This window comes from Anastrepha ludens, chromosome 5 (genome assembly GCF_028408465.1).
Source record: "Anastrepha ludens isolate Willacy chromosome 5, idAnaLude1.1, whole genome shotgun sequence".
NCBI lineage: Eukaryota > Metazoa > Arthropoda > Insecta > Diptera > Tephritidae > Anastrepha > Anastrepha ludens.
Genome location: NC_071501.1, coordinates 42,728,211 through 42,753,848, shown reverse-complemented (window position 1 = coordinate 42,753,848; position 25,638 = coordinate 42,728,211). Strand labels below are relative to the sequence as shown.

General features: G+C 37.2%; 1 protein-coding gene across 7 annotated transcripts in view; it reads left to right on the top strand.

Moving 5' to 3' along the window:
* Positions 1-25,638, top strand: part of LOC128863661 (uncharacterized) — a 114,051-nt gene that overhangs the window by 37,696 nt on the left and 50,717 nt on the right. Inside the window, exon 1 of one of the 7 annotated variants that reach the window (XM_054102927.1) lies at positions 1,797-1,957. The exons of the other annotated variants lie outside the window; for them this stretch is intronic. The gene's annotated coding sequence lies outside the window, so the exon portion shown is untranslated. Of the gene's footprint in view, positions 1-1,796; positions 1,958-25,638 lie in introns of those variants that run through there. 7 annotated transcript variants of the gene reach the window in all.

Sequence of the window (25,638 nt, the reverse complement as noted above, 5' to 3'; positions counted from 1 at the left end):
TTATTCCATCAGTGTAAAGCTTTTGTGCAAGTAATTTTCATAGGCTTCTCTTGAAGCCAACTTTACTCCATAAAGGGGGTTTTGCATTGCACCGAAACAAATGGTAGTCCGATGGTGCAAGCTCTCCCAGTTTTTGCCGAGTCATCAAAGATGTGTGTGGCCTAGCGTTGTCCTGATGGAAGACGACGCCCTTTCTGCTGATCAGTTCTGGCCGTTTTTTTTCGATTGCTTGCTTCAATCTCATCAGTTGTTGACAGTAAATTGTAGAATCAATCGTTCGAGCAGGCTGGAGAAGCTCATAGTGGCATAACCTTTCGAGGCGTCAATCCTGGCTTTGCGACCATTTGTTGAGCTTCACCACCCTTGCACCATGATCTTTTTCACACATTATTGTCGTATTTGATCCACTTTTCGTCTCCTGTTACCATTCGCTTCAGAAATGGCTCGATTTCATTTCGTTTCAGTAAAGAATCGCAGATGTTAATTCGGTCCATTAAATTTTTCACAGACAATTCATGTGGTACCCAAACATCGAGCTTCTTTTTGTAACTAGCCTTTTTTAAATGGTTCAAAACCGTTTGCCGATGAATGTTTAGTGCTTTTGTGACGATCCTGGTCAATCTTTTCCATAATTTCATCGACTTTTTCAACGATAGGTCGACCGGAGCGAGGTGCATCTTTCACATCGAAATTTCCAGAACGGAAGCGAGCGAACCATTGTTGTGCTACACGAACTGATACAGCATCGTCTCAGTAAACGTCACAAATTTCATTGGTGGCTTGCGTGGCATTCTTCCCTTTTTATACAAAAATTTCAAAATATAGCGAATTTCTTCATTATTTTCACTCATTTTTGAACAGCTATGACTTTTTTTCAACTTCTCCGAATTTAATTTTTTTTTGGTTAAATGAAGCTTAAAATGTCACCTTTCTAACACCATATGACATGACACAATGTGATTGGTAGCACTGGAGATAGATGACTCCAACGACATCTATTGACAAAATACGAAAAGACTTTTTCGACTACCCAATATGTACATCAAAATGGACATTCATAACAATAAAACCCGAGAAGTCGTTTGCTAGCAGCTGCTGCTAGCTACTTGCTCTCGAACGCTCCGGAGCGCCCGAGCGCCCTTTGCTAATTGTTGAATAATTTGAAAAGTATTTGTCGGATTCACTTCAAATTTTCACACAATATTTTTAAGATATTATACTTTAAGAAAATGCAAAAAAAATAAAAACCCAATTTTTTGAAAATTCCGACTACCGCTAACCCCTGAAAATTAATGAAATACTTATCACATTTTTAATAGTGAAAGGGAAAAGCTACGATTTTTATTTTTATTTGAAATTTTTTTTAAGTGCATACTTATGTATATTATAGGGCAAATCGAATATTTTTTTAACTAAAAAAAGAGGTGGCAATGCCATTCAAAAAATACTTTTTAATTAAAGTGTTGCCCATCATAACTTGCATGATACACACATATACATATATAATTTATTTGTGCCATCATTTTTCATTGGCGCTTTAAGTGTTAGGTGGCAACGCCATATACAAATAATTTTTGTTAAAGTTTTGTTCATCCTTTTGAACACATTTCGGTTGATGCAAATGTTCTAACCATTAATTAAATTTTTTTTATTGATTTATTTTCTTTAATTAGATGGCAACGCCTTGTAGAAATATTATTGGACTAGATCTATCTTTACTTTTATATGTATATATTTTTTACCGTTATGTGTACATATATTTTTATGTATATATATTTATTATAGGGGAGAATGGGGAATTGTGAGACATTGTTACCGTTCGGCATTATTCATTTGTTTACATTCGATTTTAAGTGTCAACAAGTGTTCTCGATGCGATCTCACTTTTCAGCTAGCATTGGTCATATTTACACGCATTCGACGCGTCTCTCCAGTTACTGTGTTTTGGAATGTCTCGGTAAGTTTTTTTCATCATTTGTTTTGCGATACATTCGATCAGTTGTTGAAACAAATTGCAAATGTTAATATATAGAAGTTATTAATTGTCCTATTAGCTTTGAATTTACACATTCACTTGGTCATGAACGTTCGATGTGTTTATGACTACGCGGCCATTTATAAAAAAAACGATTTGGGGAGTTGTAAGACAACAAATGTGGGGAGTTGTGAGACACCGTTTTTTTCGACGTTTTAACGCATCTTTCATAAGTACCTCGCAATATTCATGCATTGTTTGTACATATGTCATGAAATTTTTGGTTAAATTTGAGTTTTTATTGTTTTTCCGCTTTTAAAGTTAAGCAGAAAAAACTCCATTCATTGCAATGTATGCGATCGAGCTGTGCACCTAAAGTGTGCCAATTTACGAACTGGTTATTATACATGTTCTCACTGCGAATCATCAGATTGATGGCATTGCATTTTTTATACACTTTTTTATAACAATTGTCTTTTCTTTTTTATTTTTCATCTCAATAAAGAACTAACAACTAAAATAAGTCATTTATATTGATTTAAACCATGGTGTCTCACAACTCCCCACATTTTTGTATTTTGTATTATATTTTATATTATTATATACAATTTTAATTTTAAGGAAAATTGTAGTTTTGTTAAATAGGCCATACCAATAGCTTCCAGTATTCATTGACTAAAGATTCCATCGTTGACATATGCAGAATATTAAGATTTTGAGTAATACGGGTCCAAAAACAAAACCCGTCTCACAACTCCCCATTCTCCCTTATATTTTTACAGTTAATATATATTTTTGTAATCAATTTCTTCGCTTCCAAATAAATAGGTGGCAACACCAGATATAATAGGACTATGAATAAGTTCGTTACGGTTTTACAACAGATGGCGTAACTTGATTATTATTCCATCGATCCACATTTCCAAACATTCATTGGAGAGCTACTGTCGTAAGGCACAAACGTCAGTATAAGTTTTTTATTTGAAGCGTAAACAACAATATTTTTACCACACTTGAAAATGTCGAATTTCGTGCCAAATAATGTGTTTTTGCGGGGAATTCTTCTTCATTATTTTAATATGAAGAAAAAAGCAGCCGAAAGTCATCGTATCTTGGTGGAAGTTTATGGTGAGCATGCTCTATCTGAGCGAACGTGCCAGAAGTGGTTTGCACGCTTTAAAAGTGGTGATTTTGGCTTGGAAGACGAAGAACGCGAGGGTGCGCCGCCAAAGTTCATGGATACCGAATTGGAGGAATTGCTCGATCAAGATCCGGCTCAAACGCAAGAAGAGGTTGCAAAAACTTTGGGAGTTGATCAATCAACCATTTCCAAACGTTTAAAAGCCATGGGAATGATCCGAAAGGTAGGCCATTGGGTGCCGTATGAATTGAAGCCAAGAGACGTTGAACGCCGTTTTATGGCATGCGAACAACTGCTTCAACGGCACAAAAGAAAGGGTTTTTTGCATCGAATTGTGACTGGCGATGAAAAGTGGGTCCATTACGACAATCCAAAACGTCGGGCAACGTATGGATACCCTGGCCATGCTTCAACATCGACGTCGGCGCAGAATATTCATGGCCTGAAGGTTATGCTGTGTATCTGGTGGGACCAGCTGGGTGTTGTGTATTATGAGCTACTGAAACCGAATGAAACGATTACGGGGGATGTCTACCGACGACAATTGATGCGTTTGAGCCGAGCACTGCGAGAAAAACGGCCGCAATACGCCGATAGACACGACAAAGTTATTTTGCAACATGACAATGCTCGGCCACATGTTGCACAAGTGGTCAAAACATACTTAGAAACGCTCAAATGGGATGTCCTACCCCACCCGCCGTATAGTCCAGACCTTGCGCCATCCGATTACTATCTCTTCCGATCGATGCAACATGGCCTGGCTGACCAGCACTTCCGTAATTACAATGAAGTCAAAAAATGGATCGATTCGTGGATTGCGGCAAAACCGACCGAATTTTTCACAAAGGGAATCCGTGAATTGCCAGAAAGATGGGAAAAAGTAGTAGTAAGCGATGGACAATATTTTGAATATTAAATTTGTAACCATTTTACGTCAATAAAGTTTCAAATTTCGAAAAAAACCGCACGAACTTATTCATAGTCCTATTACATTTTGAAAGTTTGCCTCCATTTGAAGGAAAATATTAAAACATACTCCATAACACAGAGAGCGGCTTGAATTTAATATTTATGAACATCTTCTTCTTCAAAGCCATTTTCTCACTCATCTACTTTTACTTGACAAATATTCAAGATTAAAAAAAAACTGTTTGAGAAGTAAACGCTACTTTTCCCTCAGACCTGATCTAAATGGATATATGTAATTTTCTTCTAATACTAGAAAAATGAATTAAAAATATGTTAAGGTGTAATGGTGTGACCACCATTCGGTAGCGCCCGGTTTCAAAACCCACTGTAGTCTATGAAACACTAATTGATAGAAAAGGTTTTTTTTCTAGTTGCGCTCGTCACTAGGCAGACAATGGAAGTCTCCGAGTGCCATAAAAAGCTCCTCATAAAAAATTATATGCCATTCGCAGGCGGCATAAATGTCCCGGTAGGTCCCTTTATTTGTGGAACAACATCAAGACGCACGCCACAAATAGAAGGAGTAGCTCAGACAAATACTCGATAAGAGTAGTACGCGCCATTTAGCTATTTTTAATTCTTTATACCGCCGTAAAAAACCGGAATATGCAGAAAAGTTTGGCCCCTATCAGCTGGCTTAAATATATGGCTTGTAAATATGTGTATGTGTTTTGCTTTTACCGCTGAAATTTATAGGCAAAAAAGAATAAATTTTCCTACCATGAAAGTAGAACAGCTGCATATTCGTATTGCACATCGAGACTATAGCGCAATGACCGTCGACAAAATCAATGCCAAGTTTATTCATTGACTGACAAACGAAAGAAATGCAAGTGTTAGGGCAAGCAGATATAAATACGCGTGTGCGTAGTTTACATTATTTTTGTGTTGTATATAAATGTGCATTATGCATATTTTTAGCCTATTCGAAAATAAAAATTTTGAATTTCAATTCAATATTTTGCGTACTTATGTCGGCACACCGTTGGCTAGCTAATGGGGCTACAGCTGCCACATGGGTTTAATGAAGTAAAACGAAAAAAATTATTCCTTTCCTTCTAACTGGTCGTGCTTTCGTAATAGTGGCTCAATTTTTGGATTCTAAGTAGTTAATGTTGGCTGGTTTATCAGCAAAGGATAATGACTTGACGTACTCGCGTAAAACTCTGTACAAATAAATAAAATCACATGAGTTAGGTAGTCAACTGACTAACCCTTGGGTGGGGGTGTTTTTTTATATTTAAAAATACTCTAGAGGCGAAATCAGGTTTTGTTTTGCAGAGTTGCAGAGTTTATTAAGCGTGGTAATCTAAAACTTTTCAACTAAAGGAATAATTTATCAGCTGAAAAGAAGTTAAATGAGGACAGTACCGTTTTCTTACCAAAATGTCAAATATGCTGGAATGGGAGGATGGTTCAATATAGAGAGGGAAGTGTAGCCCAGTCCTCGTGGCTCACAACGGACCCGTTTCGTGGTCTAAGTAGCATCGTTATCTCTATGTTCGATACGGCTGCCAAACCTAACCTAACCTAATGTAAATTTTTCTGAAAAACGTCTTTGTTGTGTTGGGATAATTTCGGATTACGGGGTTATATACAGTTAGAAGGAAGAAAAAAAGCGAATTTTTACATTTATTGATTTAAAAACTTGTACACATATTATGTTATCTTTTAACTGTATTTTGAAACTTAGTATTAGTAAAAATGTTTATTTGGAAAGGATCTACAGCTGATCTCCGGTAGCTCCTCTCAAACAAGACGATTTGCGGTGACCACTATATCTCTGAACTGGATCCTCTGAAATTAAAAAAACCAAACAGATTTCGTTAAAGTAATGCTAATTTAGTAATTAATCGAAGGAATAAGCAAAATAAAAGTTTTTTCACGAACTGGCTCTTTCTATTTAAAAAAAAAAAGATTTTTAACCGAAATTTCGGACTTAAATTGTTTATAAAAAAATATTTACCGGTGAGAAAAAATATTTGATTAATTAATATAAAATATATTGAAGAAGCTCGTGTTAACATTTGAGACTAATCGGTGTAGTCGTTATTGAGTAATGTTGGTCACCGATTTTGAAAACACCATTTTGAGAACAATGCCTCTAAAGTTTGAAAAGCTCTTTACAAGCATTCTGAAACGCCATTTTAAATTTGCGTGTAATTTGGAAAATACTCACCGGAACGATATCAAATTTACTGTGTTATTTTTAAATAAATGAACATTAAAAAAAAATCGATTTTTTGAAAATTTTAACTATACGCAACCCCTTAAAATAAAGAAATCGGATCTTTGGAACATATTACTGAGCAAAATAAAAATCGATTCTCCAAATCTTTTCACCACAACTAAAAAGAAAATTTCTATCTGCCTTTTCTATCTGTCTATGGTTTAAAAATTCTCTAACATACGTTCTATGACAAACAATAAAGGCAATTATTGCGTAGCTCGAACCCACGCTTTATTGAATATAAATAATTTGCTTACAGTTGATTTTCTCAGTTTCACTATGAACCGAATAGCGGTACTGGAACATTCATATATACGAAATCGCCTATATTCCTTCAAACCAATTTAAATGCTGCCAGAATATTTGTTTTGATGCTGTAAATAATTTGCTCTACTATTTGCCACAGTTACAGTTTTTCAGTTTAATCAGTTTGAAAATAATACTTTTATAGTATTCCTATTAAAAACGATTTTTTTTCGTGCTTATATTTTAACAGTTTTATGAACTATTCGATTAAATACATATTTCATGACAAGAGCATACTTTTTTTAAATTTGCGTTAATTTTTAGCTTTTGAAGTGAAACTTCTTAGGCGTCGATGGACGAGCGAGCATGCAGAGTAAAATTTCAAGGCCATGCAACGTTTTGGCCGTTTTCGTTCCGCGAGAGAGAAAAAAGATATAACGTAGAGGAAAAGGAGAGAGAAAGCTATACCTTATATATATCTTAGATACACTTTAGGCTATTTTTCCTCAGTTTTTCATTGTGGTTCTATTGAGAAATAACCCTGCCTACTTTTTGGCGCTTGTTTGGTGGTGCAAACTTGTAGGAAATATATGTCTGAGGCGTTTTTGGTCCCAATTTTGTTTGCGTTTTTTTGGGCCTACTCTTTGGCGCTTATTTCCGTTTCCTGGCTAGTGCTTGTGCGTACTATAAAGTGCTATCCATTCCGGCGTCGGATTTATAGGTATTGTCTTGCGGTAATTTGTGCCGTTGCTGCGGTCCTGAAATCGCGTTTGTGCGGGTGATAAACTCTCGGAGTAGTGCGCGTTGTTGCCACGGTTTATATCCGGCGTTTATCTACACCGGTCGACCCTTGTTTTTTGTAAATTTTGACTATTTGTATTCTCTGCAAATGTTGTGAATTTATTTAGACATATATTCTTTCTCTCTCTCTCGCATTCTCTTTCGGGTCTCTCCCTTTTTCTTTGTCTGCTTTGAAAGTTTCACTTCTGTTATGTGTACTACGCTACACGCACTTTTTCACATAAAAAAAACTTGTTCTATAATTTTTATGTTTCATCTTTTAGTTCTTCAGTTTGAAAGCATAAACTTTAGCTTAACGCGTGCGGCTGTTAAACTTGACTGTGGCCGCCGAATTATTAGGCAATTAATACCTTATAAAATTTATGTAAATTTAATATAGTTGATTTTCACTTTGGCAGGTTTAGACATTTGCTCGTGTCTTATTTATTTACAATAAAATCCACGCATTGGAGCACTACTACATAAATAGATTAGATTACTAGAAATTGAGGTATATACAAGGTGACGCAAAATTGATCACACTATCAAGATTTATAACCCTAATCTCATGTCGACGGGTCGTTCGGTTCCGCCCGTTTTTAATGAAACTACTGCACGGTGCATATTTCATACCATTTGTTTATGATAAAATATTATTCAAAAATAAAAATGTTAAAAAAATCTCTTCGGATATGCTTATTTAAAGCTTCGAAGATACCTTATGATTTTTTTCTAATTTTCTGTTGGAGTTATATAGCAGAAATAAGCGCCGACCCATCGACATGGGATTAAGTTGCCAAATGGAACGACATGGGATTAGGGATAGCTGTGTTGTACGTCAATCATATTTTATACCTGTGAACCAGAGAGCTGTGGTATACAGACAAGCAATGAAGCGCATGAAAGTCAAAATAAAAATTTTCATAGCTCAAAATAATTTTTTTGGTCAGTAAACAATTATTCGAAAAGAAAATTGGATGATTAATTTTGCGCCACCTTGTAATGTATTTAATATATTCTAGTTTCGGATAAAACAAATATTAAAAAAATGTTTGGCCCTCCGCTTAGCAGATAACTAAAAAATATTGCAAGTAAACAACAAACAAGAATCCGAAAATTTTGCTTTTTAACACAACAACCTAATCTCGCTTATCGAATGAATCTTAATCAGATGGAAGATAAACGCAGAATGAGGCGATTCATTAAACAAAAGGTTTCCGGACAGAGCTACATAAGTCTCCAAGCATAAGGGCCGCGGTTGCAGTTGCAAACTTTGTACAAAACTCACAAAAATTCAAAAAATTTCAAAAAATTAACATCCAAATTTCCAACTTTTTAATCAGAATATTTAGAAAATTTTAAGGTATGCAATTTTATAACCCATTAAATTTTAGTATAAGTATAATAAAGTGGAAGTTCTAAGATTGCGTTGATTTTTGACAATTTTTTTGTGTATGCGTTGTAGAGAATTCCCATATAAGGCACTGTTCGGAATCCTTTAATATGTACGAAAATGCTCAACGTTATACGCAAAAAAATATATATTTTAGTTGCCTCTTTCTTTTAATAATCGCAAAATGGCGCTACAAAGAAAATTATATGTAATGTCTTAATATTGAAATCGTAATAGGAAAAGTGAGTGCATGCAATTTTATTTTTTACGTAAATCAAACTACAACTTTTAGAAAAACCAAAAACAAAAATATTTGTATTAGACCCACTTCAAGTAAAGTAAAAAATGTTCACTACTTCCGATGAAAGGATTTCAACTCCCTAACCAGAGTTTTAATTTTTTATTTATTGCTATTTTTTATTTTATTTTTAAAAGCTAACATGATAATAAAATTATTAGTAAACTCAAGCAAACGCAGCGGTAGCAGCAGAGGCTTTCAGCTGGCTGGTGATGTGTGCTGGATCAGATACGACGGAATAGGCCGATGTCCTTTAGAAATGTGTAAATTTTTTTTATGTTATCTTCAGTGGCATCTTTTCAAAGTTGAAGAGAATCTCTGTAGCTGAAGTCGTGATGCCTTTGAGAAGCAAATTCTGGGCAGGATACCAGTAGGTGATGCACACTGGCCGTGGCTTGGCAGCAAAGGCAGGTGTTGGATATACTACCCTGTAATAGATGTGCGCTAGTTATTATGGTGTGCCCAATACGAAGCCGTGTGTTTGGGGTAATGTGGTTGGTGGGTATCCATGATGGATAGGCAGGATTTGTAGGTCTGCGGATTATGTTCTAATAATTGTGTTTATAATACAACCATTCACGAAGTAACTTTGTTTGTCTCTGCTTATGAATAAGTCGGTATATGTCGCTGGGTAGGATGACTTTGGATGTGATTGTTGGTGTAACGGAAATGTTCATGGCAATTGTATCTGCCAGTGTGTTACGCTGGATGCCGGAGTGCCCAGGTATCTACATGATTTTGATACTGCTCCGATGGGAAATGGGTATGTTTTTAATAAAGTCGGTGATTTTGCTTGACTTATTCTGGTTTTGGATGGCTTGGAAACAGGACAAACTGTCGGAGCAAATTATGTGTTTACCCTTGTTTTTGGCGCAGTATTGAACGTCTTGCTATTGGCGGCCGCCGTAGTCGAATGGGTTGGTGCGTGATCACCATTCGAAATTCACAGAGAGAACGTTGGTTCGAATCTCGGTGAAACCAAAATTAATAAAAACATTTTTCTAATAGCGGTCGCCCCTGGGCAGGCAATGGCAAACCTCCGAGTGTATTTCTGCCATGAAAAAGCTCCTCATAAAAATATCTGCCGTTCAGAGTCGGCTTGAAACTGTAGGTCCCTTCATTTGTGGAACAACATCAAAACGCACACCACAAATAGGAGGAGGAGTTCGGCCAAACACCCAAAAAGAATGTACGCGCCAATTATATATATATATTGAACGGCTTGTGATATAGCGGTTGCTTCAGCGGTGAAAATCGAGCAGAATGAAAATAGAAGGACGTGCGTGATAGCTTCCTGATTTTCCTTTACCACTGCGTAAGAAGTGTGGGATCCTTTTTATTTAGTACAGGTCGAAGTAACATTCTGTGGTTCATTTCATTATGAAATACAGCTGAAAATTAGGATTCAAGACGAGCTCCCTCGGAATGACAGCAAATTTTATATTTATTTTGCCTCGATACGTAATAAATAATAAATATTTAAAGCGAGTGAGCAAAGTAAAAGAATAATTGAATAATAAATAAAAAAGTAAAATAATTGAATAATTAAAAAATATTGTTTTTATTAAATTAAAAATCTTTTTTTAAATTAAAAAAAATTAAATCTAAAAACAAAAATTAAATCTAAAAAACAGTTTTAATAAAAAATGTTTATTTTAATTAAAAAATAAAAATCAAATTTGAAAAAAAATTAATAAATTAAATAATATTTTTTTTTTATTTGCAGGCAAAACTTTAGTTTTTTTTATTTTGCAAGATAAAAAAAATATTTTTTTATTTTTAATTAGTTTATTTTTTAGTTTTTAATTAAATATTTTTTGTTTCTAATTAATTACATTAAAAATATTCCATCCAATTTTAAATAAATAAATAATAATTTTTAAATATTTTTTTCTACTTAATAAACAAAAATTATTTTAAGTGATGGAACTTTTTTTTTATTTTACGCGCTCCATTGCATGGCTTTTTATTAGCTGACTAGTTCACAAGTGTCAAATATGATTGACGCGCGACGCCATATGCAGAAAGTTTACATCTCTCGATTGGGAGATTAATTTTGTAATTATGACAAAACGTCTGAATAGAGTCCGGGTTAAATTTTAGCTTCAAGCAGATTTCATTAACAAGTGCCGCACAATTTTTATTGCAATATTTGTTCACGAGTTGCCATTTGTTGAGTGGCTCCTGGCAACATGCTTCGGTTTTGTCTGAGCTGTTTTGCTACGATCATAATTTTGCTCGTAGATGGTTTTACTATTTAATTCAGAATTATCTCAGGAATTAAGTGCAACTAATGCGGATTGAAAACTTAAAAAATAATGAAACATAACTTAAGCGAATTAGGGGAATTATTGATGGCAAAATTGCCGAAAACTGAAAAGTGAATGAAAAATAATGGAAATTTTTAAGCGAAGAACAAGAAGAAGACTAGTTTGCACTAACACGTTCGAAATTATATTAATTGTTTTGATATATCGGAGCAGTTTGAGAAATTGCAATTTAAGATTTTTTTAAATAAATAATTATATTTTAGTATCATACCCGTATTTGTCGCCTGCGATACATCTTTTACTGGCAAAACTATCCAATAAACAATCACTGATTCGCGTCACATTACAATTTAAATCAGAATTAACTGGTAATCCCGATTAACTCCGCCGTCTGTCTAGGCTACTACAGTCATTTCGACATTGTGTTGCCATCTGTTTGTATTAAAAAAAGATGTATGTATTTATTACAGGATGGTTATCAAGCCAAGTCTCGTTAAGAAAATCCATTTTTTTATTGCAAAAATTTCAACTTATTTCAAATTTTACTTGAATACTAAAATAAGGACATCAGATGAAAGCTGTTTAATCAAGATTTAATAAAAAAATGTTTCTAGCTGCTCATGTCATATATGTTTTGGAAATTAAGGAATCAATTACAAAAATATATTAATTGGAAATAAAGATATATAAATATACGTGCATATTAAGGTAGCGTAAAATGAATCACCCTTCCGGAAGATTTATCATTTTCGCAGTTGTAACATACATACTAAAATTGATAGAATTTTATTTAATGTATTTAATTTCATACACCAGCGAAGCCGCGGGGATCATCTAGTATTTATACTAAAAAAGTTGCTTACTTGCTGAATCTTATACCTCCTCGACCGTATAGGCTTTTACTTGCTGTCCGAGGTTTTATGTGCGAAACTGTATGCATATCTAAATATCTGATATTATATGAGTTTAAATTTTACACAAGCATGCTGAAACGTATTAAAATCTAAATTATGATTCCAAAAACACGCTGAGATAAACAAATTTTAATAGAAATTAAACAATCAAAAATTCAAGACAACTAAATCTGCTAAAAATAAATACGTCAAGACACTTAAATATCAGAACCGAAACAAATACTCAGCTAAAAAGATAAAGCGAATGTCGTAGCTGCGCTAGCTTCGGTGTGCTGTGTGGTGAATTGATTACTGATGAGCAGAAAACTTGTATAATTGAGATGAACAGCAGTAACGGTAATGGCAGTGACTTGAATAAAGAAGATATTAAGCAAATAAAGATATTTGAATGGTGAATAGCATTAACAGAGCTTCTGACCGCAACTATAGTAAACTCAATTTTATGATTAGGAGGTTGTGCGAGTTTTTCCGCCTATTTATGGTGTGCGCCTTGATGTCGTGCCACAAATGGAGGGGCATACAGTTTTATGTCACCTTCGGACAGTTACAGAGGAGATGAAAAATTGTATTTTTTTCTTATTACGCTAGAGTATCTTCAGAAAGGTTATCCAGGGGCTCGTGTGAGGTGCGGTACAGCGTCATTTCGAAATTAGAAGAGAATGAGCTCAAAGGTGTAATTACAGGATGATTCTCATTAAAGTTGCTACTTTTCTTCGGTGTAGTTCTATCCCGAGGTGCTCTAATCTGCGTCCATAACATTTTACATTTCTAATCTGGCTAATAATAATTAATGAAACTGCGACCGGAAATGCTCTGCAATGAAAGGCTCCCTGTGCTACTCAGCCATAGCTGTGAACTACCTTGGAATTCTTGCGTTGCAAATGCTTTTAGAAAACAAAACCAGAGCATAATGATCGGTGCTCTGCGGAAGAGAGGTTAAATATATATATTTTGCGGCCGATGGCGCCCTAGTGGCGGCATTTCCAAGTCGTCGTAAAAGTCGGTGTCGCCAATCTGGCGACAAGATGCCATTAAGAGTAAAGGAACATTTTCCGGGATCAGTAGAGTTCAGATCAGTAATTTTGTTTTAAAATTAAACAGAATAAATCAGCTTTAACGATTTCTGTGTTTTCTAATACCCATAAAAGGAGTGATCAGATTGGAGGTATTTTCCCCAAAAGGGTTTTTCTGACAGATCATGCGTAACTACTGCCAATCTAAATATAATTTTTTTAGTATTGATTCACATTTCATCATGGAAAGACTAACGCCTCAACAACGTTTACAAATCATACAATTGTATTACGAAAATCGATGCTGCATTTTTGGCTTAATGGTAAATAAGCCATTACATCCATTGAAAACAACCATTTGGCGCGGTTGGAGCAATCATGGGCCCATATTCCTTCAAAGACGAGGCTGGTGCCAATGTAACAATGAGTGATGAACGCTATCGCGCCATGATAACCGCCCCTTTGATGGCGGAAACTCAAGCCTGTGGTCTCCAGAACATTTGGTTCCAAAAGGATGGCGGACGGCGCTACTTGCATACATCCCGTGAAACAATGCAGGCCCCCAGGCCCAACCGTTCTTTTGGTGAGCAATTTATCTCTCGTCTCGGACCAGTGGATTGGCCACCAAGATCGCGTGATATCACACGTTTGAACTTTTATTTGCGGAGGTAGGTAAAGTCTAAATGCTTCGTGTATAAACCAGCTTCGATTGAGGCATTGAAAGCCAACATTACTAAAGTTATTCACGAGATACCGACCGACGTCCATCCGCGAGTCATTCAAAATTGGTGTTTACAGATGGCCTAATTACTGTGCAGTTGCGGCCAACATTTGAAAGAGATTATCTTTAAAAAAATAAATGCCATGAATGGTTCTACACAAAATTATTATAGATTGCCCAAACAATTTGAAGCTACGTGCCTCGTTTTTATTTCGAATTAAAATCCGATAGCTCTAAGTTGATCACCCTTTATTTGCTTTAAATCGCTAAGGCAGAAATAACTCTGTAATGCTAAATTTGCACCGACGAGCTGGTATTCCCATCAGAAAAATTTTAACCTTAACCCTATTTTTCATTTCCTGTAATTTCTTCTTGATTCGAAGCAGCGTTTGAATTATCAAGGCCCAACTGTAAGTGATTTTCATAATCTGCCTTTGGTTACATGACTTAACACCACCTCGTTTGCTTCAGCACATAAAGTAGTTTTGCCACTTGATCTTTGATCACACAACTACATCTTAATGTCATTCAATCAAACAATTGTACCGAGGAAAAAATTTCGTTAAGAAAAAGGCTTAATAAATGTATGAAATTCCAAACAAGTTTTTAATGGGACACGCGATGCGATGCTACTAAATGTTACTCACCTTATCTGACCGACAAAGCTAAAAGCTGATTACTGCAACCAATCGCTAAAGAAACTAAGGTCTGTATATATGTACATATGTAAATTACTTCACATTACGTAAATAAAATAAATACGCGTATGCTTGTAACACTCCAGAAGATGTCAACATGAATTAAAGTTGAGTTGAAGTTGCACAGCTTATGCACAAACCCATATCCAAGAATTGAAATTAGCGCGAAGGGAATATGATTTACAATACATACATACATACACAAGTACGTACCTTGCACGTTAGTTCTGTGCACTTTGGATGTGCATAATTTCTCCGTCATTTTAGATCCATCATTTTCAATTTTCAATGTCACTTCATATTTGCAAATAGGGAACTCAAGAGCATATTTGTAACGAAGTTGAAGCAAGGTCAATTAATTTTCAAGGTGTTTCCCCGCTATCTTTGATTCGCCATAAATTAAATCAGCCAAAATAACGGCTAACAATTTCGGACCAATAGCCAGCCAGCAAAAGGAAACTACAGGGTGGCTGATGAATTTTGCTACATTAAGAAACTCAAATAACTTTTTTTTTAGTGTATGGAATTCATTTATTTTTTTTTCAAGTTGAAGGTCATTAAATTTTATTAAATGTAGCTTAACTAGTTTTAAAAATAATTGAATTTAAATGCCCCCCATGCTCGTTGACACAAGTGCGGCATCTTAGTAAAAAGTTGTTCATTGCTGCTTTGAGAGTTGCGACAGGAATAGCCGCAATTGTTGCCCGAATGGATTGTTTTAGTTCATCCAAATTTGTTGGCTTTGTTTTATAAACTTCTTGTTTACATAAACCCCACAAGAAAAAGTCAGGTGCAGTAAGGTCAGGCGACCTGGGGGGCCAACGAAATTCGGAGTTTCTTGAAATCAGTTTATTGGGAAATTTTCGTCGCAACTCTGTCATAACAGTCTGGGCTATGTGAGAAACCACACAGAGTTGAAAGGAATTCTCTTTCGGCGTAGTTCTGGATAGAAAAATTCTTTCAGCATTTTCAAATAACGGTCTCCAGTAACCGTAACGGTGTGACCATTTTCTTCAAAAAATAAGGCCCGACAATACAGCGTGAAGAAACCGCACACCACACTGTCACGCGAAGAGGATGCAATTCCGTCTCGTGGAGTATCTGTGGGCTAGAAGTACTCCATATTCGGCAATTTTGTTTGTTCACATTGCCGTTTAAATCGAAATGGGCCTCATCAGACATGAAAAGGCAGTTTAACATGTTTTGGTCTTCTTCCACCATTTGCAGGATCTTCTGGCGAAATTCCAAGCGAATCGGCAAGTCTGCTGCATTCAGTTTGTTAACCATTTGAATTTTGTAGGGAAATAAGTCTAAATCTTTGTGCATTATTGTTTGCAAAGGCTGTCGGCTGACACCAAGTTGAGCAGATAAGCTTCTTGTTGAAACCCTTGGATTGCTTTGTATAGCTGCAGCTACAGCAGCGATCGTTTCCTCCGTCCGAACTGGTGGGTTTCGATGATAAGGCCTTCTTGCGACTATTCCTTGCTCAGCAAAATTATTCACCAGTCTCATTATGGTCCATCTGCTCGGGGGATCGCCGCCAAACATCCGCCTGTACTCTCTCTGTACCAAAACTACGGACTCCAGTGCGTGATAGCGGCGGACTATCCAAATTCTTGTTTGCGTGTCCCAGTTATCCATTTTAATAAATTTTAAAGATCAATCTGCAAATTAAAACAAAAATGGAACAGATAACTTAAAAAGAAAAAAAAATATTCAATTTTTTTTTGGTAGCGGCTTTCATCAGCCACCCTGTACTTATGGTAACTACTCAATCAGCGTTTCTACACGGAACTAGAATTTAGGCTGATGCCCTCAAAACAACACGAAGACGTAAGACTTTGGTGGAGATTCAAAGAACGGTTGCTCTCCGAATAACATCGGCACACCGCAAAGTATCAGAAGCTACGGCATTAGTTAATAAAAATGCAAGACGCGCACAAATAGAGTGTAAGTGCCGGGTCGATTTGTGGGGAGGCAAAAAAATCGCCCATTGCTCTGTGAAAATCATATTCTAGGGATCAAAATAAGAAACTTTGCCGAAGGAACCATACCTCTAAAACGAATTCTGATGCCCCCCAATTTGGGTCGAACTTTTTAGTTTCTTTTCTCATGTAAAGGCCAAAAATGGTGATATTTTGAAATGATTGTATGGGGAACTCCCCAGGGGAGTTCCAGGGGGTGTGCCACTGGCATGGGTGGATCGGCCGTCCAAAGTTAGTGGGGGTCGGTCATAGATTTGGACTCGATTGGAGCACTCTAAATGGGTCAAAGTGGGATTTTTCGTTCGACCCGAATTGGTGGACATCAGAATTCGTTTTAGAGGTATGGTTCCTTTGGCAAAGTTGCTTATTTTGATCCCTAGAATACGATTTTCACAGAGCAATGAGCGATTTTTATTATATATATATGTACATATGTATATAATCTCTTCATGTAATCTGAACATCTTTAAACATCTTGCTATCGCTTAATGGCACACGAGTTTTGAAGCAATTATGCATATCATCGTCACATTTTCGAGGTCAGATTGTAAATATTTCTATTGCAAAACAAAAATATTAAGCATATTCCATAAAAAGGTTAAATGGACTGTACCTACTTCATATAATTAGAATCGCAATTAGAGTCTAATATTTTATAGCAGCGATACTAATACAGACGCCAGCCCATTTGGCAATGTTTGGCGACTTCCTGGAATAAATGCGACTCGTCGGCTCTGGTTTCGCTTTTGAATGCAATTTTATGAGCTTTTGTTATGACTGGAAAGTAACAAACTGCGTTTACATACGAGTATACATATGCACGAGTATGTATGTACGGTTATATTAGTACAGTACAGGCACATTAGCGTAACCGATTTGCATGAAAAAATCATATCAGCACCAGCATTGAAATAAATACAGATTCATATTTAAAAGTAATAACTCTTATACTAGTATTAACCTCCTCATCGCTCACCGTATACGCTCTACTTATACAAGCCGCGCCCACTTTACCTAAGCGAAGCAAATAGTTGTACACGGTGGCCAAAAATTAATCAATTCGTTTTTGATTTTCTTAGGACAGGCTATGTAGTGCTGGCTGATTTGTAAAACGATCTCACTTAGACCTTTAGGGTCCATTGTGTTGCCAGTGCTATGTATCTGGAGTCGAAGATATTATTTTATGTAATTCTTAATGCACCTCTTCGCGACTTTTAACAAGCCGTTCAGACTTTTCTCAGCAATATCCGTCAAGTATAAAAAATATGTTGATCCTAGGCACATTTGTCGAGTCCTACAGAGAGCAGGGCAGTGACAAAGTAAGTGTCCCAAGAAGAAGCCCTGGGGAAACTAAGGAGATGGGCTGCGACCAGTGGCCTAAATGTTAACCCAAGTAAAACGCAATTAATGCTGGTTACAACCAAAAGCAACATTCCTCAGTTCCGAAGCCCAATCAATAAGGTTGAAATTCCGCTTACAGACAGAGCGACATATCTAGGATTAGTAATAGGCGGCTAACAAGCGTACAACGAGCAGCCTGCGCAGGTATAACTGATATAACTCGTGCCCAGCAGAGGCACTTAATGCCATGCTCTACCTGTTACCAATAGACTTACAACTACGATTAATAGCAACGAAACCGTCTTCAGGATACAAGAAGGTGGTTTTTGGAATGCTAGGATGTTTGGTCATAGTGTTATCTTAAACAGCCAAAGGCTTATGTAGACTTCAGAATAGAGTTTAAGGTAAAGATACCCACGCGAAAGGAATGGGATTTGAATTCAGTGGTCACAGAGAATACAACTGCACTTTACACGGATCCGAGATGGATTGCGGCGTCGGCGCCGGAGTGTATTCGAAAGATCTCGAATCTTCAAAGGTCCTTCCTCCTGGGGAACTGGACTAGTATTTTTCAAGCAAAAGTTCTCGGGATAAGAGAAGCTTGCAGAATGATTAAAAACCATTCACAACAACTATCGGAAGTACGTCAAGCAGCCATCTTAGCTTCAAAGACACCTACAACCAATTCAAAAATCGTCAGACAATGCAAAGAAGAACTTAATGCTTTAGCACGCACGACAGACATTACTCTCATCTGGGTACCTGGTCTGAGGAACATAGAAGGAATTGAGAAAGCTGATGAATTAGCAAGACAGGGGCATCCTATAACAAATCCGAAGCGGTAGAAATAGGTTGTCCCCAAGACCTGCGCAAAAGGAAGATACTCCCGCTATTCCAGAAGCAGGCCATTGATAGGTAGACTTACTAGTGGAACTAAACAAATGTGGTCCAATTGCAATAAATCCTGAACTCACGAATTATTAAGAAAGCCACGGGCAGACATTTTCAAAACTACGTCAACAATAGCCAATGATTGGCCTTTTGGAGACCATGCCAGGAGGATGAGGTGGCCGTTTAACAATAAATGTAGAAGCTGCAATCAAGAAGAATCTAGAGAAACAGTTTTTCACTATCTATGTAAGTGCCTAAGTCTGGCTCTACGACATAGGACGCTGGGGGAATTCTCGATGGCCAACTTGAAAGAAATTGCAGAAAAGAAAATTTGCGACCTAGGCAGATTTATAGCCAAATCATGATGGTTCGACTAATAAAAAAGCAGTGGTTCTACAAGTGGTGTATCAAAATGGCATCTTTTATGCTAATTGGGTCTGGGCTGTGTCGCACGGACAACACCTACATCCACCAACCAACTAATTAGGTGTCCCAAAGTGCCCCTTGCTCCTAGCATTCGTTTCGTTGTAGGTGTTACAGGCACAGCTCTAGACAAATCCCATTTTGACTTCGTGATGTGGGGTGAGACAGTGCCCCATTAGTACTCCAACGAAAATTTCTAGACAGTGATAAAATAAAGTTTGTAGTTTTCGTATTCCAAGTCCTTAGCATAATTTGGACAGTCTTGTACGAGGTTGAGTGTTCCCATATCGACTGCGTTTCCAGAGACAGTTCCCTATTCAGTTCCGTTTTCAGAAAGGAGAGTGATGGGTATATGTCTGACGTGCTCAATCTCGGCGAGCGAATACCTGCCTTAGCGAGCTCATTGGTTCTCTCATTTCCTTTAATTCCTTTGTGTCCTGGTATCCAGTAAATAGTGACCTGCCCATTCCGGCGGAATCCGCTTGGCTATCAGTGAACTTTCTTACTAAATAAAAAAAAAATGATTTTGATTGACGTATGACACCATTTACAAAACTTATAAATCTTCCGATAAGTTGATTAATTTTGCGTTAACTTGTAGTAATATTTTGTAGAGTTTTTTTAACCATTAACTCATTGCTCCTCACGAATGGGTCGTTTACTCAGTTTGTAAGGTTTGAAAACTGAGATTTGGAGGTCGCTACAGGGTTAAAATATTCTACGGAGTTATTTCCCGAAAAATCTTACTGAGGGTCCTTTCAAAAAAAAAAAACACACACACTCAGACGAAGCAGACAAAAGTCTATAGTTTCCCTAATACAAAATACAAATCACAAAAGCCCAAATATTTATTATTAAGTCAAAATATATTTGTTAACGACCCACGCAAATGGTATGGCCGCCTTGAAAGCGCGTAGTTGTGCCGAAAATTAGCCCAAAAGCCCAACCTTTGAGATAAAACACCAGAAATGACAGAAGTTTTTTATTCTGTTGGGTGTGCAGTCTAAATCCATTCTATTTATTCAAGGCCTGGAAGTTTCTTGCGTACAAATGGATACATTTTTTTTTTAATTTTTAACACCGCTAGCTCAAAATTTTTTCCTATCTGTCTGCAAGCACTTGAATTCTAAAAACACTTATTACCTTTTGAGACGATACACGAATTCAAGAAATATTTGGCTACCCATAAGAATGGAATTAGTGCTCGGTAAGGCCACAGTAGCACTAGGCACAGACGGAAGTGCGAAGGAGCAATGGCGGTTCAAGTAAGACGTAAAATGGCCTCGCCAGGTTTCATAATACAAATAAAATAATAATAAAAGCTTAATGCTTCTGAGGTTCTTATCCGTCGACTTGTCCATGAAGATCTCCGGTATAAATCTTACATTATGCGCAGACAGTTTATATCGCAATATAGCAAACACGAGAACAGCGAGTCCTCCGACCAAATTGCCTTGTATCTGTCGAACAAATTTTTTACCGAGACCAAAAAACCAACTGCATAAATGGCAGATGGCTATGTTCCAATCCTACAGTAGCTCCAGTTGTTATGCACACGAAGTTTCCAGCTACGTCTTGGTCGATATGGTCTTAGGTGTCGTGAGCAGAAAGGACAAGTCATACTTCTTTACTCAAGGAATTTCAGTGTATTTTGATGCATACATCGAGGTTCGTGGCAGGTAGGTGAAATGGTTGAAGTACCATTCTGGCACTCCCCAAGTAGCGCTAAAGCGCCGTTTTGATACCATTGTGACACCTTCAACAGGAAGATGTTTGCATCCAGCCGGAGCTGTTGATGTAATGGAGAATTTTGATGGGATTTAGGTTGACGCACTAAACCAGGCTGTCGAAGAAATGAGTACCCAGTCAACCTAATAGTTTAGCTGCCAAACCCGGATATTTATTGGGAAAGTGCTCAACAGTCTCCTTCTCTGAAAGGTCTCCACAGCTCCTGCAATGGAGGTTAAAAGGTAAACCTAGCGTTTCCGCTTGTGTACCCATCGTCCAATGACCGGTAAACTCAGATACGAGTATGGAATTTGAATGGCGCGTAGTCCCCAAGACTTTCTGAGTCCTCCGTACTGTACTTGTACTGGGGCCAAAGAGTTTTCGAAAGGGTACATGAAGAAATGGAGCTCCATCTTTTCTGCGCTCTCCTGAGAAATAAATTGTGCAGTTCTCCTTTAATAACTGTCAGGGGGATGCCGATGACCGGGTAGGAGGACCCTGAGGCCAATTCAGTCCTCTTCCTGGAAAGCTCACCAGCAATTTCATTTCCCTCTATGTTCCTATGTCCTGGAACGGAGATCAGAGAAATGTTACCTGCACACCCAGGGGGTTCTAGAGACAGTAGGAAAACCCTGGAATGATAGTGTACATGGTGACAGTCCATATATCTTTTAGCAAGACCCTCCTCCTTCACACACAAGGCGATGGCGACACAAACCGGGATGCTGAAATTTTCCATGCCTTAGGCCCTCCTCCTATTTGTAGCGTGCGTATTGATGTTGTTGCACAAATGGAGGGACCTACAGTATTAAGCTAATTTCGAACGGCAAATGGTTTTTTATGTTTGTTTTTTTGGTTTTTTTCCAGATATTAGGAAATTTACGATCTAACTTTTCTTTTAGTCCAAAATGTATTATAGCGATATCTCGAAAACAGTTTGCGATGCTTTCGTAAGAAGTTAAACGCTCTCCAATAAGGGCTGACTGCATTGATCGGAACAGATGGTAATCCGAAGGTGCAATGTCTGAGGAATACGGCGGGTGGGAGAATATTTCCCAGTTTAATCTCTCTAAATATTTCTGGACCGATTTAGCAACGTGTGACTTGGCGTTGTGATGCAGCAAAATCAGTTTGTCATGTCTACCATCCCATTCCGGCTGCTTTTCCTCGAGAGCTCAGAGCTCGATTCAAACGCATTAGCTGCAGTCGGTAACAATCGCCAGTAATGGTTTCAGATGGTTTAAGGAGTTCAAAACAGATGACACAGATGCACAACATAACCTTTGAAGCATGAATATTATTTTTCGCTGTCGATGGATCTGGTTTACCTGGCAGGCTCCAACATTGCCGACGTTTAGGGTTATCATAAAGATCCATTTTTCATCGCCAGTGACGATGCGATGCAGACAGGCGATTCCACGACAGTCGCTCGCCAGTCGGTTCCACGTAACCGGAACGACCCGGATTCATATTCGGCCAAGCACTGTCACTTGAGCAGCATTCCTCGTGTATGCACGGGGAATGTTTATGCTGCTACAACAACAACAACAACAACATGCGTTACAGAAAACCTTTTCTTTTCTGCCGTTCAAGAATCATTTGACGCGTTACCAAACGTCTCTCGACATCTCACTCTTTCAATCGATGTGACACCCAGTTAGCTGCTTTCTGGACCATTTACGTCGCGCGCAAACATTTAACGACGGTGGACCTGTCAACATCCAACTCTTTAGACATATCATCAAGGGTTCGACATGCGTCTTCCTCCAATAATTGTTGTAGCTGAGTATCTTCGATTTTTTTCGGTGCCCCTTCGCGATCTTTATCACTCACGTCGAAATTGCCACTTTGGAAGCGTCGAAATCACTATTTACAAGCTGTGTATGATTGGGTGTGATTACCGTAAATATTGATGAACATTCGACGTTTCACGTTTCAGTTGCACTTTTCTTTAAAAGATAATAATGAAGCATTATTTTCCGCAAATGCTGTTTTTTCGGGACGAATGTAGACATTTTTGGCGTCAGATAAAAAATAATCTTTACACTTCAAACGAATGTCAACTACTGCGATCGAGATCTTTCATATACACCTTCAAATCACCAGTATATTACTAGAGCGAACACAAAAATAGTATCAGCAGCGGCTCCTTTTTTACGAGGGCGCAAACTTATTGCCATACCATTTTTTGTTCGCACTGATTTAAATTGTGAAGTGCAATTAAAGTTAGCTGAAATTCTCTGAAGCGGCTACGTTTACAAGAACGTCTCAATATTCTATTGAGGAAAATAGCAGCTTGATTGACTAAAACAATTAAGACATCTTCCTCGATTACGAGTGCTTTATAACATTTATGCGTTTACAACGTAAACATTAACCAAATACGTTTACAAGTATGCACAGGCACATTTGTACGAGTATGTATACAGAGGTATATGTATATTTAGCCAAGCCCATACCGCTGACAATACTGTATTAAACGCTATTATATTTACAATAAAATAATTACCTGGCAATTCGTTTTTGTGACTGTTTACATCATATTTCTTTAGTTCCATTTAATATTTACACAAGTTTATTAGGAGAAAATATTCTATTGTTTACATACATACCTACATATATTTGGAACAAAAGGCGCTGTTTTATTATAGGAAACGTACAGAAATTAAAAGTGCATAATCCATATAAAAGAGCCGAGCCGTTACACGAGGCAAGGAAAGCGCTTTCAGCGAGTTTGTTTGTAAGGGGAATTTCGAAAAGTATCAGGTCAGTCCATAAGTTCGTGCGTTTTTTACCCATAATTTCACTTTTGTACGATTTTTGCATACAAAAAATTATTCGCGGAATATAACGGAACTATTTATATTTTCTTTGATATATTGTTCATTCAACAAGTGATTTTAAGCGCGGATAGAAGCACGTGTTGCTAAAAAATAAATGGAATCTTCGAGCGCGTATAAGAGGCATATTTTGTATTTTTTTTTATAAAAGTGATAAAAATGCAACAATTGCTGCTGCAGAAATTAACACTGTTCTCAGAGACGATACCGTTAGTGTAAGGACTGCGCAAAAGGTGTTTTCAAAATTCCGAAGTGGTAATTGCGACGTGATCCTCCAGCGCCCCGCGCGCTGGTCGTCCTGAAGTCTTTAAGTCCGACGCCTTGTTCGAACTCGTGGAAGCTGAGCCAAATTTGGCAATCGATGTGGTAGCTCAGACGTTAAATTCGTTTCATGGAACAGTTCACAGGCACCTGGTTCAGTTGGGAAAGGTTTCAAAGCTGGGAAAATGGGTTCCTCATAGACTTTCCGTCACCAACCTTCAGCAGAGAGTGAATGTGTGTTCTCAGCTGCTGCAACGGCTTGAAAATGAAAGTTTTTTGAACCGTATCGTTACTGGTAATGAAAAATGGGTCCTTTACAATAATCCTGTTCGAAAACGCCAATGGTTAAATAAAGATTAAACACCAGAACCGACCCCTAGAGATGGCCTTCAACCCAAGAAGATTCTCCTGTCTATTTGGTGGGATATGGCCGGTATTATTTATTATAAACTTCTGGAACCAAAGCAGACGATAACTGCTAATATTCCCATCAGCTATCAAACCTAAATGAGGCACTTAACAAAAATCGACCGTCCTTAGCGAATAGACGCAAAGTTTTGTTTCACCACGACTACTCAAGACCTCATACCGCAAAGCAAACATTAGGCAAGCTAAACGAGCTCGGATGGGAGCTAATGCCGCATCCACCATACTCTCCGGATATTGCAACTTGTGATTATCAACTTTTCCGAGGACTTCAATCCCATATGAGTAACAAGAACTACTCCTCAAAAGAAGTTATAAAATGGGATATCGAAGCGTATTTTGGCTCCAAGGACAAACAATTTTTTGAGCAGGGAATTAAAAATTTGCCTAAACGTTGGGAAGACATTGTAAATAATGAAGGAAAATATATTATTGATTAATAAATACTTCAAACATCTTTTTTATTAATTTTAAAACCACCTTTAAAAAACGCTCGAACTTATGGACTGACCTGATAGTTGCTAATACTTTTAAGACTTAATTTAACTTAAGTGTATGTGGCGCCTCGGGTCGCTAGCCGTGACAGCTAGTGGTCCAATTATAAATAAAATATTAACAAATAAATTAATAAATTGCAAAAGTAGTCGTTGTAGACATGTAAAGTACTTTCCGCAAGCAACTGAAAAGTGAGGTGCGAATTAACTTTTTGAAACAGCTTTATAGTTCTAGTCTACCACAAAAACAAATCGTCCAATCAAGATTTTGAAAAACGTATTTACTAAATAAAGAAAATGATTTTGAGTGCTGGAAATCTTTATTTTGATCCTTACGCGCTCCATTATTTGCCTATTTGTCAGCTGTCTAGTTCACAAGAGTTAATTAGAAGTAGATCTTTTTCACATTTATTTCCATGTAGTGAATGTAATGAGTTTTTAAATTCATATATTACAAAAAATAATACTTTTTAAATGGCAGATGTAAATGGCACCTTTTCATGCTACCCGTAGCCGGTATCGCAATTTTTTATTTGAAACAAGTAAATGAAAACATTTTAATTTGATTTATTATTTCCATAGTAGCGTAATCGTTTTT